Source organism: Stenella coeruleoalba, assembly GCF_951394435.1.
Source record: "Stenella coeruleoalba genome assembly, chromosome: 14".
Classification (NCBI taxonomy): domain Eukaryota; kingdom Metazoa; phylum Chordata; class Mammalia; order Artiodactyla; family Delphinidae; genus Stenella; species Stenella coeruleoalba.
Window position 1 is genome coordinate 19084496 of NC_137160.1, and position 17995 is coordinate 19102490.

The 17995-nt window shown below is 38.9% G+C and overlaps 1 protein-coding gene across 15 annotated transcripts in view; it reads left to right on the forward strand.

Annotated features, from left to right (window-relative positions):
• Nucleotides 1–17995, forward strand: part of TCF4 (transcription factor 4) — a gene marked incomplete at its 5' end in the record, with an annotated part of 357231 nt that overhangs the window by 153108 nt on the left and 186128 nt on the right. Inside the window, one exon of one of the 15 annotated variants that reach the window (XM_079941973.1) lies at nucleotides 7032–7161. The exons of the other annotated variants lie outside the window; for them this stretch is intronic. Of the gene's footprint in view, nucleotides 1–7031; nucleotides 7162–17995 lie in introns of those variants that run through there. 15 annotated transcript variants of the gene reach the window in all.

Consider the following 17995-nt stretch of genomic DNA (forward strand, 5'->3'; position numbering starts at 1 on the left):
CTCTATACTTTCCCTTCTTCGCCTGGGTAGACTTCTCATTGATTTACCAAAATAGCTCTCCACTATGAAGCAGAAGGCTCACAGGGTATAATCTTCTAGGTTATAAGGCTCAGACTAAGAGAACAAGTTTGTTTCTTGACACCAAACATTATTCATCCTCTTAATTTCGAGCCTTATAGCTTGAAATCCATGGTCTGTGATGAAATGGAAGCCATTTCTCTGAGCCTTACTACTCTATCTTAAAAATGAAGATGATGAGCTCTACCTCAGAGCCTTGTAATGAAGATTAAATGAGATATATACATCTAGCACAGGAGCTAGAAATACGAGATGCTTAATAAATGTAATTTCATTTCTTTTTCAATTTCTGTAAAACTCCAGGGAACATTAGTAAATGTCTAGGTATAAAAAGAAGATGATGATGAGTTTGGTGTTAAGTTTGAGGTACTTTTAAGCCATTCAAGTGAAGATATCAAGTAGGCAGTTGGAGTTATGGGTATAAAGCTCAGAAAAGTCTGAGCAAAAGGTCTTCAGCTGAAGGGGTCTTCAACATACAGAGGCAAGTTGAAGATAGAAGGTTGCGTATGGAGTCTCAAGTGACAAGGAAACCTAGGGCCTCACAATTGAAGGATTGTCAACACTTAAAGTCTTTTGGGTGAGAATAAAATAGAACCCCCAGGAGTAGGAGAAAAGGGAAATGTGTTGTCGTGGAAGCCGTGTCACGCGTGTTTTTTTAAATTAATTAATTAATTTATTTTTGGCTGTGTTGGATCTTCGTTGCTGCGTGCGGGCTTTCTCTAGTTGTGGTGAGCGGGGGCTACTCTTACTTGCAGTGCGCGGGCTTCTCATTGCTGGTGTTTCTCCTGTTGTGGAGCACGGGTTCTAGGCGTGTGGGCTTCAGTAGTTGTGGCACGCGGGCTTCAGTAGTTGTGGCTCACAGGCTCTGGAGCACAGGTTTAGTAGTTGTGGCACATGGGCTTAGGTGCTCCGTGCCATGTGGGATCTTCCCAGACCAGGACTTGAACCCGTGTCCCCTGTATTGGCAGGGGCATTCTCAACCACTGCGCCACCAGGGAAGTCCCTGCATGTTTTTAAGGAGGGGATAAGAGTGTCTTTCTGACCACCAAGGAAGATGAGAACTGAACATTGTCTATTGGCTTTAACTTCTTAGTGGTCATGGTTGACAGTTCCCAAGGGTTTTCTTGGACGAATCATGGGGTCGGAAGGCTCCACTCCCTACTCCCACAGAACTGAGATATCTTTCCTCTGACCTGGCCAAATATTCAACTTTTATACTTCTAATGTGATTTTTTCTTTATGGTTTGTAATGATAGTTGTTTGTACTTAGCCTCGTTTCCATAATAAATTATCAGTTTCCTGAAAGCAGAGGTCATGCAAAGTACCATATAAATCACACCTAGTAAGTATTTAACAGTTCAGCTTCAGAATCGTGGGTTCTCCCAGAACAAGGCATGTTTCTTTGTCTGTTCATCCGTCCATCCATCCATCCGTTCACTGAAGAGTGCTTTATTTACCAACTCCATACCACGTGCCAGGCACTATTTTAGGCTATGTGAATATAGTGGTGAACAGAAGATATTCCTTTTCTGCATGAAACTTACATTGTGGTGGAGACATGATAAAGAATAAATACATATTCCGAGTGCCTTTAATGTCTTGTTTCTCACAACAACCACATGGCATAGATATTATACTCGTTGTTTTTTTTTTTTGATGAGAAAATGGAGGCACAGAAATATTCAGTAACTTGCCAGGGTCATCAGTTCATTAGAGGTGGATCTGGGATTCAAACTCAGGCATTTTGACTCCCAAATCCAGGCTGTTAATCACCCCACTGCACTGCAAAATGTTTGGCATAGAGTAAACTATTATTATTGTTATTAATACTAATGTTATTAATAGCAATTATTCCTCAGCATAGGGATCTTTTATCCCAATTCAGATAAGGAAACAGATCCCACCAAATTATTGGCAAAACTGAATTCAGAAGCCACATTTCCATGTTCCCAATCCAATGTTTTTCCCTCATACAGTACCTCTCCTTTAAGGGAGGGAGTCTGGAGGGGTGAAGAGGTAGAAGAAGGGTGGAAGGATGAAGGAATGGGCAAAGAGAAAGAAGGATGTGTGGAAGAGATGTAGGAAGGAATTAAACCTGTTTGATTTGGGATTTTTGACGCTAACAAACTATGTCTACTTTTTCAGGTTTTTTCCCTATATTCTCAAGAGGGAATATCCTTAAAATAAGAATATTTCCATGCAAAGTAATCACATTCCATTTCATAGACTAGCAAAAGATTTCAGGAGCTAGGAGACCCTAGCTAGTTAAAAGTAAAAGACTATATTTTGGAAAGGACATTATTACTGGCATTTCTATTGTGAAGGCATTGGTTGGAAGATACAGTAGAAGTTTTGTTTACCAACAGCCAAGTCTTTGAGGAGTGTATGTACGTGTGTGTGTGTGTGTGTGTGCGCACGTGTGCACAATGTATATAGGAGTACGTACTTATTTTATAAAATCCTGGTAATGTTGAGTTTACTTTGTGTATATGTTTTGGGGGAGAGGATGCTGAAACATTTCTCGGGGATGGGAAAGTTTTTGTACTTATATGCATGGCCGCTCTAATATCAGGCACCATATTTAAGCATCACAAATATACACTAAGCAAGGGACAGATGCACAAGGAATTTAAGCAGAGTTTTCTAAATGGCAAATAATTAGAGGGGAACAGATGCCTATGGGCAGCAAAGGATGAAATGAGGTACCAGGAATTTTAAAAGGGAGATGGAAATACATATGTAGAATGTAGTTGCTCTCAAGGATGTTTAAGCCTAGAGGCTGTTCTTTCCCAAAGTTCTCTGTTTTTTGTGGGTTTTGACATTAAATTTTGTTCTCTCTTTACCTATATTCCCCAAAGAAATAGATCATGCTAATCATTCCAAAGTGGTACAGATTTTCTTTCGAACCTCAGTTTTGGGTGACTTTGTGGGTTGCATCTCTTTCTTGTCTCTCCCCAGGGCCGTGTCTTTTCACAGGACTGCCAGGATATGACATTTTTCACAGTGTCACTCCTCATTATTTATTATTTATTCCCCATCTACTTCCAAAAGGGTTTTTAGCTAGCCTACCAATGAAAGACGCCTACAAATGTGATTTTTTCCCTTGATGTGCCTTTTAGGATGGACACACCCTCCTTTGGAACAGTCCTGCTGTCCAGTGGGTTGTGTCCATCTGAGAACTCTTCTGCATAGTCCTGAGGTCGAAAAGGAAACAGATCTCCAAGCATAAAGTAGAGAAGAGCATGAGGCATTTCCCGTCTTCCTGTAGAGTGGTAGTTTAAACAGCAGGGCCACGGAGCAGAGCGATTCAGCAACCCAGCAAAGCCGAACAGTAGCACCTCATCACTATCCTTCAGTTTGAAATTTACCTGTTGTGCTCATTGTAAAAAAAGAAATGAAATCTCTGTAATTATATTGGAAGGGGGAGGAGATCATGTTTTAGTTCCTTTGATCTTGAGCTAGAATAGGCTCTGCTTTTGGAAATTTAATTTGAAAGAATCCAACGTACACATCTGCTTTTTGCACTGCAAGTTCTATTGAGCTTGGAAATAGAAATTTATTAATGCGAACGTGTAGAGACTGTTCCTTGAGGGAAAAAAAATGCATTCGAAACCCAAGGTGATCCTTTCTGCAGAGCTATGGAAGATTTTAATAAATACGTTCTCCGTGTTTCTTCTAGAGTTCAGGGATGGGGTTCCTTGTTAACAAGGACTAAGCTTTGAAATTACAGGATGCTTTGGGGAACAGAAAGGTTCATGATTACTTCAATATTTAAAAGTTTCCGAAGGACAAATTAGGTGGATAAGAGATGAGAAGCAGACTGAATCCTCAAAAGAAAGAAAGAAAAAAAAAAAACCAAAAACAAGTGCGTCATCAAACCATTTTGAGAACATGTTTGAATTGATGGTAGGGTCCATGCTAAGAGACAAAGCTTTCATTTCAACGAATCCAGTCTGCCTAGCGTTCTGGAAAATTGCCTTTGCCTGTAAATGGAATGGCATGCAGAATTTAGGTAGGACACTTTCTCACCCAACTTAGCCTGCACTCTTTATTTTCGTACCATTCCATGAAACTGCACATAAATGACACGTGACTTAATCCTTAGAGTGGCCGAATTGCATGGTCTATTTTGATTAACTTTTTCTTGTTCTCAGTGTAAAATTTCCAGTAAAGCCTAAAATGTCGTGAGCGTTTTGGGACATAAATCCCTTAAGCTATTTTGTAGTCATATAGTTGTCCTTTGTAGGGTTTGAGTGCTTTCCTAAACTCCTTCTCATCTCCAAATGGGCAAAATAAATTATAAATTGCTGAGAGCATTCAATCACTGGGTGAGCAGTCGTCTCCTAAAGCTGGGGAAAGTATCCTTTTGCAGTTCTTTGAGTAAATGGAGGTGATTCCTTCTCATATTTGTGCTCTATAACAGATCTCAAAAACTTGGTTATGAATTACCCAGGCTTAAGAAGGAGTTCATGATGAAAGACTATACTGAATTAATAAAACCAGTCTTTCTTTTTCTGGTGTGATGTAAAGAGATTTTTTTTTCCAAAGGTGGTAGGTAGGTGGGCTTCAGTGCATTTCTGTTGGTTACTTGTTACTTTCTTCCCCACTGAGTTTTTTGTTTGTGTGTGTGTGTGTGCTTCTTTTAAGGAACAGAAAGGTGAAAAGCCGCAAAGAGTTAGGCTGGGAATTAGGAATTCTGAGTTTAAAACAGGGAGCTATCCTAACGTGTTGTGTCGGAGTTGGTGTTTCAGTTGTATTGCCGGGATAGCCCGTGACCCTTGCAAATGTACAATTTCATTTGGGTTCAGTGATTCCTGGATGAGTCTGTGACATAGGACGCCAAAGGCCACAGGGGTTATTTAACACACAAAATGTTAGGACAGAGCTGGCTCCCCAGAGTCTTCTGAGTAACAAGGATTTCATCTGAACCCCTTTTCGGGGGGACCACGGAAAGTACTGCTCCGCACTTCCAGTGAATCAGTTTCTAACCTTTACATCAAAGGATGACTTTGTCCAGCTCCCCACATCTCCCTTCCTCAGAGGCGGGAGACCCCCAAACAAAATTTCTATGTCTAACGGCAGACAGTTGGGGTGCCGTAACCAAGCAGTCACCCTTAAAAATTAATGAGCTTAATGATGGTTCGGAGAAGCGATCGCGCTGGTGGTCGGGGAGGGAGGGGCCGTGGGGATGGCAGAAGGAAGAAGGCTGGACTCCTCGTAAGTGACAATGATGGGAGCCCCTGTCCTTATCTCCCCTCCCCAGTCTCCCTTCCCACTCCCTCCCCCCAGTCGCCAGCCCTTCCATCCTCCTCTCTTCACAGGAGCCACAGCAGATAGAAAGACAGGGCGATTATGAAGATGTCAGTTGGAGCGTAGGCAGGCGAGAGGGGAGCAGCGCTCCAGATGAGGTCCAGGGGGGGCCGAGGAGGGTCACTCATGGACGACCGTGTGTGTGTGTCTGACAGACTGTGAAATGGTGCGTTGTTGCACGGCTGCGCTGCACCTGGGCCCTTCATCTGTGATTGATTGGTTTGGTCATGTGTAATGGTCCCATCTGCTCTGTGTTGTTTTTCTTTTTTTACTTATAAACACCGTTCCCAGCGGCTGAGAGAGGATGAGCTATGTTTTGTCATCTTCACTTACACTTTAGCTCAAAAAAATGGTCAAGTAGGTAAGCTCTAAAGTGTATCCAAGTAATGTAGCAGCAAAGTCTGGGTTTCCCCCTTTGCTTGGGTGTGTGTGTGTGTGTGTGTGTGTGTGTGGTGTGTGTGCGCGCGCATGTGTGTGCGCCCTCCTGCGCACGCGTGTGTGCCTGGAGTTTTCATGCTGCCTGTTAATATCCGAATAGTTCATGAACCACAGAAGACCAAAAAATTGCAGAAATGATTTGCACAAATCTGTGACTCTTACTGCAGCGGGGAGTTGTTTTTTTTTTTTTTTTTTTGTAACGGAGCCAATACTTAATTAAAACCGCTGACATCATGGTGTTATAATTAAGCGTGGCATTAATTAAGCTGGAATAACGATTTTTTTTTTATTAAGAGCTGCTTCTATTGTATAAGACCGTTATCGGCTAAAACCAAAATAATTTTAAAGCAAAAATGAATTCCCTCTAAACAAGCCCTTTTCAACTTCCCCAAAGTCCGGCCTCAGGACTGTCGTCATCAGGGCTGTGTGTGTGTGTGTGTGTGTGTGTGTGTGTGTGTGTGTGTGTGTGTGTGTCTGTGTGTGTCTGTGTGTGTCTGTGTGTTGGGTGGTGTTGGGATGGGGGACGAGTACAAGTGAAATTTGTTTTTTTTCACCCAAAAATGCTGATCGGCTCCTGGCATTCTGATGGCTAATTATGCATCGGAGAGCTTCGACAGCTGCATTCATCATCATAAAATGTAATAATTAATGACATTCCAACAAAGAAAAATATGCAAATGAGGACTCATTAGCATTTTCATATTCAGCTTTGATAATGCTTTTGCTGACAAGGTTGTAATTAATGAAAATTCATGTCGCAGTCAGGAGATTGGATCGGTTTCATTCCGCTCACAATTCCCAAATGCTTGCATTATGGAAAATCGGCAGCTCTGCCAACTTTTCAGGGAAGAAAAAAACACACACACACACTAAAAGCACCAGATGCAAATTAATGGTAGGGAGTCTTTAACTCTTTAAACCACCCCCCTAAATTTCCATCATAGGAAACATGTGATGAGTTTTAGCCTAAGAACTAGATTCTTTTTTTTTTTTTAATAACAGCCCTGAAAGTACTTTTATTTGTGACCCAAGTATGAGAATTTCTGGCAAACTTTTTTTTGTAATATTAAGGAAAAGACCCTCTACTTTTCCCCCTCTTTTCTTTTCCCTTTCAAGACTATTTAAATTTACGTAGTAAAACATGTTAGGACAGCCAAGCCCCAGCGTGTTGTGTTCTGTCCTCTAGCTGGCAAATTTACGGCACGACAGTTTATTCATCCTCATGCTTTTTGGAGACACCTCATCACGTATTTGTGCTTCGATCTTCCGGTGCCTCCCTCCGTGTGCTACCCATAAGGTCGAAAGAAAAGCAAGTATTCTGTTTGTCTATTCAGGGTGAGTTTTTTTTTTCTTTTTTGGACGATTTTTTTTTTCTGTGCTTTTTCTTTTTAATATATTCCCTTTGTGGTTTAATGTAAGAGTTTGGGAATGTGCCCATAATTCTCTCACTCAACACTTCAGGTTTAGTGTTGGGCTTCAAACGTAATTTTAAGAGACCCTGTACAATCCAAATGGATACCCAGAAACCCCAGAACCAGAGATATGGACAAGCATTCAGTACAGAGAGCTATTAATTTATAAACCCTCTGTGTGTTGCTTTCGGAATGTGTGACTGGAGATTGGCAAATAATCACTTTGTGCCAACCTGGTACCATGATTTGTTAGACTAGCCTAAAGTTAAACCGAAACTTCTATCTCACTCTTGACATTAGAAAGAAAAAACCTAAACATAGTTCTGACTGGATGTAAGATTTGATCTTCAGGTTGAAAAATGATTATTACTACGTCAGATCTTTTTGCTGAGGCAGATGTTTAAAAAAAAAAAGGTTTGTATAAGGATTAAAGGAAAGGTTTGCATAAGGGGAGAATGAAAGCATATTTCTTTAAAAATTGTCAAATTAATAAGCATTGTTACTCTCAAATAATATAAAACAACTTCAGGCAGTTCCTAAGATGCAGTTTCCTGTTTATTTAAAGTTAAGTTATAATTCCCCAAGTTGCTAGCCCAGCATAAAGAAAGAATATAAATATGCCTTGTTAGGGGAAGGTAGAAACTTTGATATGCTAGGTTTTATTTTTTAGAGTATCTCAGTGAAATAGAGAGTATCATGAGCTATTTAATGAGAATTTTAAAGTGAATCTTTTTTTCCTATTATGCAATTAAGAATGACTAGATTTTTATTACTTATTAATCTTTTAGAGATCTGAGAAACAGAATTTTATTTCAATTTCTTGCTTTTTCCAACTTTCGTCTTGTCACAGTTTGTATATGAATGTGTGAGTGTACACACATGTTGTGTAAATGTGTGTGTGTCAGTATCTGGAGATTACGGTGAGTGAGTCTGTCCCCTTTCCTTTAAAATCTATTGTGTTAAAATAGCAGGCAGAAGAAGGTTTTTTTTCTTTTAGTTTACTTGTTTTTGATGTGGGCAAACTGCCCATCCAGATGGTAGAAATTCACCTGTAAACAATCTGAAACGATAGGTTAATTCTGACATTTTATATAACTTTTTTATTTTCTTTTCGTACAGTACAAGTGAGTGCAGAGTAACTACTCAAGATGATGTTTCCTCACCACCAACCCCCTTTTTCTTTTAAAGCGTTTCCTGCTGTGATTGGTTCTCCCCCTGCCCCAAATCAGTATTTTGGGCTCAATTAAAATCTGTGGCTTTAGGCACTTTGCTGTTCTTGTCAAAACCACATCTGATGAAATCTTTGACTGCTTTTAATATGTGTAAATGAGGAATTGATGGGAGAAGTAAAGGAACAAGTGTCGATCAGCAGGTTAGTGGTGGAGAAGCAGATCATTTTAATTGTGGAAGCTCAACGATCCTCTGGCTTTGATAAATTCACTGTTAGTTTTCTCCTCCCACCAAATTCACAACTCCTACCTTTCTCAGTAATGCCCAGCCTGGTGGTAGCAACCGGAATCCTGAAATTTGGTTTTGTTTTCAGTGTGGTTAGCCTCTGGTGGCTTCTGTGCCTGAGCAAACTGGAGATGCTTTGAAATGATTTGTTGACCTGTTATCAAGGAATCCCGTTATTTCTCAAAGCAGGTTTTGGGGGTGTTTACACAGTAGAGCATGAAAGGGAAAGGGAGTATTGGAGATTGTTTTCAGTCATAGTAATTGTAATCGTACTGTATTTACAAGTTCCTTTTGAATGCTATCCTCTTGTTTTTATTTCTAGAAAAATCCTTTGTTTGAATACATTATTTCCTGAGTTTTTTACATAATAAAGATGGCTCTAGGGGCATCTTCCCTGGTTTATTCCCTTGGGAGAACATTTTTGAAAGTGATCCACTAAGATTATACCTGTTCAGATTTGGGACCCTAGTCGTGGTACTGTTGGCTGCTTTTTCTGTTTCCTGTTTTGCAGATGTTAATTCCTTTGGGTAATTTTTTTTAAGTGATGAGATTTTCACTGTCCAGCAGCAAGCCACGTTTCCTGGAGTTACTGAACTCTGAAATAGGAAACCTGTGGGGGATCAGTTTTACCCTCCCCAGAAGCTGTTGCTTAAATCAGGGAGAATTACTGCCCCATGACTGAGAATTTTAAAGGAGTTGTTTCACTAAAATATCCACAAGCTTTCTTTCAGGTATTGCAACAAAATTCACATGTGTTTGTGGCCCATGAAGCCAGGATTCCTGGCAGGATTCTCATCCAGTTGCTTCTCCTGTTTCCCTTGCAAACTTTCCCATTGGTTGGGGTCTGTGGAGAGATTTCAGTGGCTGGCTGGTGGAAATGTTTAGGAGAACATTTGCGTATCAAAACAGCCTAGATATTTGCAAAAAAAAAAAAAAAAATGTTTATCTGAGAAAAAAAGAATCCACTTAGGATTAGGAAGTCACTGCTTTAAACATTTTAAAAGCATTTGTGATTTCCCGGAGTATATTATGCACGAGTAAGGCCTAACCTGACATTCAGGGGTCATGCCCGCATCCATATTTTTAAAAAGCTTATAAGATAATGAACATTTTGCTTAATGATTAAGATCTGTACCTATATGTGGTATAAAAATTACCCCCAAATTAAAGGACACAGATATATCCAAAAATTGTTTATGATTTAGTGAACCTATGAAACAAAAGATGCAGGGAAACTGCCTCCTTCTTTTCCTCCTTTATGTATTTTTCCCCCATAAAACCCAATTGTGTTGCTGTGTTGTGACATTCGGTTCTACTGGAGTCCATGAGCTTTCTCTTTATTTATTTATTTAACATCTTTATTGGAGTATAATTGCTTTACAATGGTGTGTTAGTTTCTGCTTTATAACAGAGTGAATCAGCCATACATATACATATATCCCCATATCTCCTCCCCCTTGCGTCTCCCTCCCACCCTCCCTATCCCACCCTCTAGGTGGTCACAAAGCACGAGCTGATCTCCCTGTGCTGTGTGTAAGCTTTCTCTTAATGGTGATGATTTAAATATCAGATCTTCCTCTTTTTTTCTTGGTAAAGAGCTTAATGTGGACATACTGGTGTTCAGATTATTAAAGTTTTAACTGCATTACACTGATAGGTTGGAAACAGCAAATATAAAACTCAGGGCAGGCCAATTTTGTTAACAGTGTAGGGGCTGAACGTTGACAATTACTGTACTTAAAAATCCCTCGGATCAGGTGTTATTTTGCCGTCTGGACATTTTAATTAGTAATAAAAATGTGGATCTGGATACACAGAAATAGGATCTACAGTACACAACGGCCCGATGCACTCTGTTGGTGTTGAGGTGTGCCTGGCTACATTTTGTGTGTGTATGTGCTCGTGTGTAAGTGTAATTGTGTGTTGAGTATGTGCTCATTCCTCCTAGTAAAGCCAAGCATAGGATTCTATCACAATACCAAAAAACGTGGCTACTTTTCTTGAATAAGAAGTGAAAATGTGTAAAAAGTGTACTTATATTCCTAAGTAATACTTGCCTATATCTTTTTAATGGTCATGCTTCCTCGTGTAATATATGGTATGGCACGTCAGTACAGTGCTGACATTAGAGCTAGGCTTGGGCAAAAGATGTGGCTCCTCCATTTCATAGCTGTGTGCCCTAAGACAAATAAATTAACCTCTCTGAGTCTCCCTTTTTTCTTACATATAGAATGAAAGTAATGATAATAATAATGATACCTATCTAACAGAATTATGATGAAGCTTATAAGAGCATGTATGTGAAAGCACTTGGTAAACTACAAAGAGCTGTAACAGTTGATTTTTAATACAAGTTGCCAGTCATAACCCACATAAGCATCTTCGTAATTCAATAAATTGTCTCATATTAAAAAATAAGGAGATGCAAATATAAGAGTACAGTAACAAATAGTAACTTTAGGACCACCAGAAAATATGTTCATAATTTTAAACATAAAGCAAAGTGATCCATTTTTATAAAGTATCTGTATATGCTCTTTGAAATAATGTTATTCTTAATTAAGGCAGACGCGGGTACATTTGAGGGAAATAGTGACCCTCTGGAGAAATGGAGACTGAAAATAGTTTAGGGAAATGAGTCTTAGTGTCTTCTCGTTCGGAAAGATGCATACGTGTTTCTCTTAATCATTATGAATTTCTTGTTTGTAAACCAGTGTGAATACTTAAACGATAGTCATTATTGTTTAGAAAAACCTACCATTACAATTTATACACACACAGACACAAACACACTCACACACGCATCATATTATATGTAAATTTGCTCAAGAAGGCATTCTCCCCAGGAAGTGAGGGTGTTGATAAAATTGATGTTGGACACTGGACCAGATGAGTTTGGATACTTCTGTAGAAAGCTTTTTCTGTTTTTATTACAAGTTCAGTTCTCTTCCTGAGAATTCTTCGGAAAGGATTTGTTTTCTTTACTGAGACGAATGGTGTCATGGAATACTGTGGTCTAATGATGCTATTTTGGTCATTTCATTAATTTCATCTTCTTCTCCCTTAAAGTAATAAATGCATACCTTGATTATAATACAAATTATATTTACATTACATTGTTTCTAAGAACAAATATTTATTTTTATAGACAACCTGGTTTTAATCAGTGTCTTAGAAAGCTTCTAAGACTTGTCTCTGGAACATGGTATTAGCAGAAGTAGGCAGTTTTTTTTTTTTTTTTTTTGGTGAGGTGTTAGGGGGAGCTAAATTCAACCAAGGCAGTCTTCAGTTAATTCATTAATCTGGTAAATATTAAGTAAACTACAGAAGAAACAGAAACGTGCCAGTTGTAACTATACAGCTTTTCAGGTCTTTTGGACTTGAAAATGGAAACTGGTTTCATTTAACGTTCTATCAGTTTAATGTAAATGTCTCATTCTAATGACCAGTTTCATTGACATCTATTCTAATCTAGTGAACAGAGAGGCTCTACATATAATTTGTCTGGAAATTTTTGAAATGAGCTACAGGTCCTCCTCTTTGAAGCTTCCTTTGATAAAAATGGCCTTGTGTGCCTTAACCTTCCAGAGTTCAGCATTGACAGTCAGGAGGTGAGAGAGAAATTGTGGGACTCCTTTAAAAATTATCCCAGAGAAGGGATTCAGCTACACATCGGGGGGACAACATTTAAAATTTATTAAAAAAGTAATTCAAAGGAAAGTCTGTAGCCAAACTCCTTAATTGTGATGCATTTGCTGAGTTCCCCTCTTCCATCGTCGGGCCTGCTCCGATGCCATATGGCCTACCATGGAACATTTAACTTGTCAGATATAATGGATTGTCCTGGAAGCAGATTTTTGCTTTGAGCATTCGGCTCCTTTCTTGCATTTCACTCTCAGCTCCAGGCTGCAGGATGAAGGATTGTGGTGGAAACGCAAAGAAGAGACACACAGTTGATTCCCCTTAAGAGAGTGACCTATATGCCACAAAATTTTACCCACGTAAAGAGGCATTATCCCCATCACTGGCCTTAGCAGGCTGCACGTCAGAATCATTTAAATTTGCCTGGACTTCACAAATTGTGTAAACATTTCAGAACTGAGTGCTTTGGAATAATAAACCATCATCATTTTCACTTATGCAAAAAGGGTGTAGCCACATCGGCCAAAAGATAAGTGTTATTTATCATGACCTACATGTAACCTATACCACCTGGTTGGTAGATGCTGTAAATTAAGTTCAACTCTCAAATCTACCGAGAATGCTTAAAAAAAAAATCACCTGATGACGATGTTACATGGCTTCATTGTTTTTGTTTAGTGAGTGAGGTGGGGTTGAAATGATCATTTAGGTGGATAGACAAGTAGCAGTTAATTATCCTACTAAGCTTTCCATCTTGAAACCTTCTGTTTATTCTAATGCACTTGAAATGAGAGATTGGACATCCTGTGGATTATTTAACTTTTATCTGTAAATGTAAAAAATACAGTATCTGAGGTTGGTTTTAATTTGTTGCTTTCATGAGGTAATTCATATTTTCTTTTCAATTTGTGATATTGTTTCTGAAATCAAAAACTCGGAAAGGGCTAGGAGGAGTTTGTGACTTTTGCATCTATAGGATAACTTCCTTTAAAAGAATAAGCAGCACCCTTTCTACACGTACATGTGCATACATAGCTGCGAGATACTCTTCTGGCAAAATCTACTGTAACCCCAAAGCTAATATTATAATACAAAGACCCAGAATAGACAACTTACAAATAATCAATCAAGCACAAACCAGTGGGAAAATAAGTAACGTATGTATCTCAATTTAACCATAAAACGGTACATATTCGATTGCTCTAGGGTTACAAAAATTAATAGATTTGTATATGACACATGGAATTACTCTAAAAGAAACTGTCTATTGGCAAAGGGTAATTTAATACACTTCCCAAAACATGTGTGTTTATGTATTAGAAATTTAACATTTAATTTACTTCTACAAATTCATGTTTTCTAGATAATTGTTCATATAGATCTATAAAAACTACAGTGGCCTTGCAAACTGATATAACCTCACTTCTATACAAAGAAGAGTTACTTCTTTTTAATGAACAACTTTCCGTGAAGCAGTTAAGAAATCTCTGTTAAAGTCAGTATTGAATCATAAAGTGTACTACTGTATATTTCTTACTAATCCTAAACTGAGCACATTTGTTTTATTGATGCCCCGATAGGATGATTTTTTTCCCCCCTCTCTGTATTCAAATTTTGGTCAGGGTTAGTCCTAAATGAATTTGGGTGGTGCCTGGCCAGAGCCAGCTCTTGTTGGGGCTTGTGTGCCCTCTGCTGGCTCACATTGAAATGACTGGTATGTGGGGTTCTTCATTTCTTTTACTTTTCAAGGTTGGTTTTTTTTTGTTTTTTGTTTTGTTTTGTTTTGATATTTTTACACAATCAGATATTTGCAGTGATTATAAAGTTGTAGGTTAATACTGAGTATGGAAGTTAATTTGTTTTTATTAGGAAATGAAGGGGTTTTGTTTGGGGTTTTTTGGGGGGAGTTTGCTTTTGCTAAATAGACTCAATAGCTCAAATAGCATGTAAAGTATATGCCACTCTTTTTAAAAAATAAATTTATTTATTTATTTATTTATTTATGGCTGCGTTGGGTCTTTGTTGCTGTGTGCAGGCTTTCTCTAGTTGCGGTGAGCGGGGACTACTCTTCGTTGCGGTGCACAGACTCCTCATTGAGGTGATTTCTCTTGTTGCGGAGCACGGGCTCTAGGTGCACAGGCTTTGCGGGCTCTAGAGCTCAGGTTCAGTAGTTGTGGCGCACGGGCTTAGTTGCTCCGCGGCATGTGAGATCTTTCCAGACCAGGGTTCAAATCTGTGTCCCCTGCCTTGGCAGGCGGATTCTTAACCACTGTGCCACCAGGGAAGCCCGTATATGCCACTCTTGAGTTATTAAGTGGTTGCTTTCAGGTGACCGTTAATCGTATTCCCGTTGCTTTTGTAGATCCTCCTGGCCTGATTATACTCAAGAAGAATTCTTGTTTACTGAGTTGGAAATGGACTTGAAAAGGATAAATCATTGAAATTTTGAAACGTGACTCCTTGTATGTAGTAGCTAATGCCTCATAGAGAACTCCCTTATAGGCTTGACTGTTTTCACTTGCTTTGTGAAGGAAAATGAGCCTGTATTTACACCCTAATGTTCTGTAAAGGCATTTTTGGTTTCCTTGCAGACCAAATTAAGCTATTCTTCCTGGCAGACGTTGAGAATCAGAGTTTGAGTGGAACCTTTTTTTGTTTTGTTTGGCTGCTTTGGTTGTTTTTTATAGAGTGTAAGATGTTAACGGAGCAAATCCCTGATGGTTTCAGGTCGCAGGACTAAGTTATACAAGGGCGGTTACAGAGGGAACATCTTGCCTCCCCGCCATTGCTTGGGTGGAGAGTATCCTTGGGTCTTGGTAGTGAAGACCAGGGCTCTGTATAATGAATATGCCTTTAAAATAGCAGCAATTTTTGTTGACAAGTTTCCATCAAATTCTTTATAAAATTAATTATGTATAAGTGATTTCTGCATCTCTCCGAAATGACTTGATCGAATCCAGGTGATTACTCTGTGGTGGTTCGTTTAGATCTTTACAATTCTTTTTTTTTTTTTTTTTCCGCAAATTTCTCTAATTTGTAAGCAGATTCCATCAAAAAACTCCCAAATCATCTCCCAAACGTATGGAATGATCAAAGAACTTAGAGCTAGAGCGCTAGAGAAACTTAGATGAAATGTCATCTAAGTTTTTTCCAGTTTTCCATCTTTCCAATCTGAGGTACCAGTTACCTTAAAATTTGTTTTGGTTAAATCATGTAAGTGTTAGTTTTTATTTACTTTGTTTTGTTTAACATTGTCAAATAACTGCAAACTGCATTCTAACAAATATCCATTTCCCGCTAAATCTGTTCTAACGGTATCTGGCGTGGAATCTCAAATCTACGTCTTTCCTCTTGTCTCCTATTACCACACTGAGGTTGTGTTAGGTGCTCTCTCATTATTCCCATTATACCCCTGACTATGTACATTACTGGCTTTGCTCCCTAACATTTCACCCATCTAAACTCTTAACTCTTGGGAGTAACGTTCGTCGTTGACGTACCATCAGCCAACACGTGGTAGGTACACAGAGCTACCCTACAAATATTTATTTCTGTATCTCATGGTTTTTGGACCTCTTTCAAAGCTGTTCAGAGGATCATTTTTGCAAGCTTCAGAGCTGAAAATTGCTGTCTGTAAACATCTATTCCACGTGATAGATTTTATTTTCTTGCACATTTTTGATAGGATGCGGTCACTGTTCTGACTACTCCCCTTCTCTCTCCTTCCTCCCTTCTGCCTTCTCCCTCATCATCCTTTCCTCTGCCTCTCCCCTTCCTTCCTATGGCCCCCGCCTTCCTCCCTTGATTTAGTCATGCTTGTATATTCAGTAATTGGAAGGTTTTTCTTAAACATCACAGTGTGGAACTTAGTGGTTTATGTAATTCTGTCTGTGAACCATCACCTTCCTTTAACAGGGGAATTGGACTCTGAGTAGTTTGGTCCTGTTTCCTTCCTAGCTTGATTGTCATGGGGCCATTCTTTTAAAGTTGATGTTGAAGGGCAGCCTCAGTGGTTAGCATTCTTCCTACTCTTTGTCTGCTCTGTGAATGCCCTGAGTTGTATTTTGAATTGTGGGCTGTTTCACCCCCAACTTCTCAGTACTGTATACTTAGGGAATATAAAACCTATATAGTCTAAGACTAGAGAAATGATTATCTAATATATTACAGATACATCTGTAGATGACATTTAGATTATCTTCTGTCTCGGGTTAGAAATGTTACTTATATACTTATGTGTATATATAATACTTATTGTATCATACATATGTGTAACCTGTATTTAAAATTTTCATGAGACCTCCACCTCCTTTATTTTTGTGCATTCTTGAGTATCATATCAAATGCATGTAATTTCTTTAAGAGATGATAGTGGTTATATTCTAATTGTTAGTCGTGAGCTGAGCTTGAAAACCGAGGCCATCTCTTACATGCCCTGGTGCTAAAATATGTAATTTTCCTACGTAGACACTTTATAACAAACATAATACTAAACCTTTTCCTCAGTTTTCTGTTCTGATATGCCAAATTCAGAGTTTGGTCATTATTATTTTTTACATTTAATATTAGTAAGACTCTGTTAGAACATCAGTTTAATGGGTAGCACATAATTTATTGCTAAAAGCAATTTGCACAGTGAAATGTAGCTGCTGATTTTCTTAAAATTTGCTGATTAATTCCAAATAATCGAGCCAGGCAACAAAGTCTTACTCATATGATATCGTCTGTGCTGCATCTGGCCAGAAATGTCATCGATCTCCTCCAGAGGGATCAAAGGGCCGGATTCTCTCCCCCAGCATGGACTTGTAATGCCTTCAGTAGAGCGTGGATATGGGGAATATATGGGTGGAAGGGCCCTTTTAGGTTAACAAACCAAGTCTGGCTCACTAGAGCTTGATCCTGGAGTCTAAAGGCGACCTCTGTCTTAGGGTAGAAAGGGAGAAGAGATACTTTCAGAGCAGTGGCCAGTGGGGCTGATAGAAGGAATGTCGTTTCACCTCCAGGACACTTAGGTCTTGGAATTCTGTTGTTTATTAGGGCCATCTACTTGGTAATGTGAGCTGAATTTCTTTAACACAACCAATCTTCATGAGCAGAGATGAACAAATGTAGAGGAAGAGGTTTCTCTAACCCAGGAAGAGGTTTCTCTAACCCACAAAATGTAACTGTCTGAAAGGGTCTTGGAGATCAACACTTGTTTACTTTTTAAAAATCCAATTAAATAGGTTGGATTAGATAGTCATTGATTTCTTTTTTTTTTTTTTTTTTTTTTTGGTTATCTACCAGCTTACCAGGTTTATATGAGAGTTTCACCTAAAGTAACCTTGAAGGCTGAACCTGTTCACTTAAATTGGTTACTCTTGTCTGTGGCTTGTTAGACTAACCAGTGGAGTTTTATTTTAAAAAAACAGAGATTCTGGACCACATTCCACTGAATGTAAGTCCCCTGGGGTAGAGAACCCAGGAATCTGTTTTAAGAAAAGTCTTACTGATGATTCTCATGATGGGCAGGGTTTTTGGGCCATGGAATTGAATTTCAGGAGATTGCTTTCCTCCACACCCATCCTGCATCTTCCTTTCCTCTTAAGAGTACAACAAAAATATTTTATTTCTGTTTGCTTTTGATGCCTTTCGTGTGTATCGCAAGATTGACCTTTTTC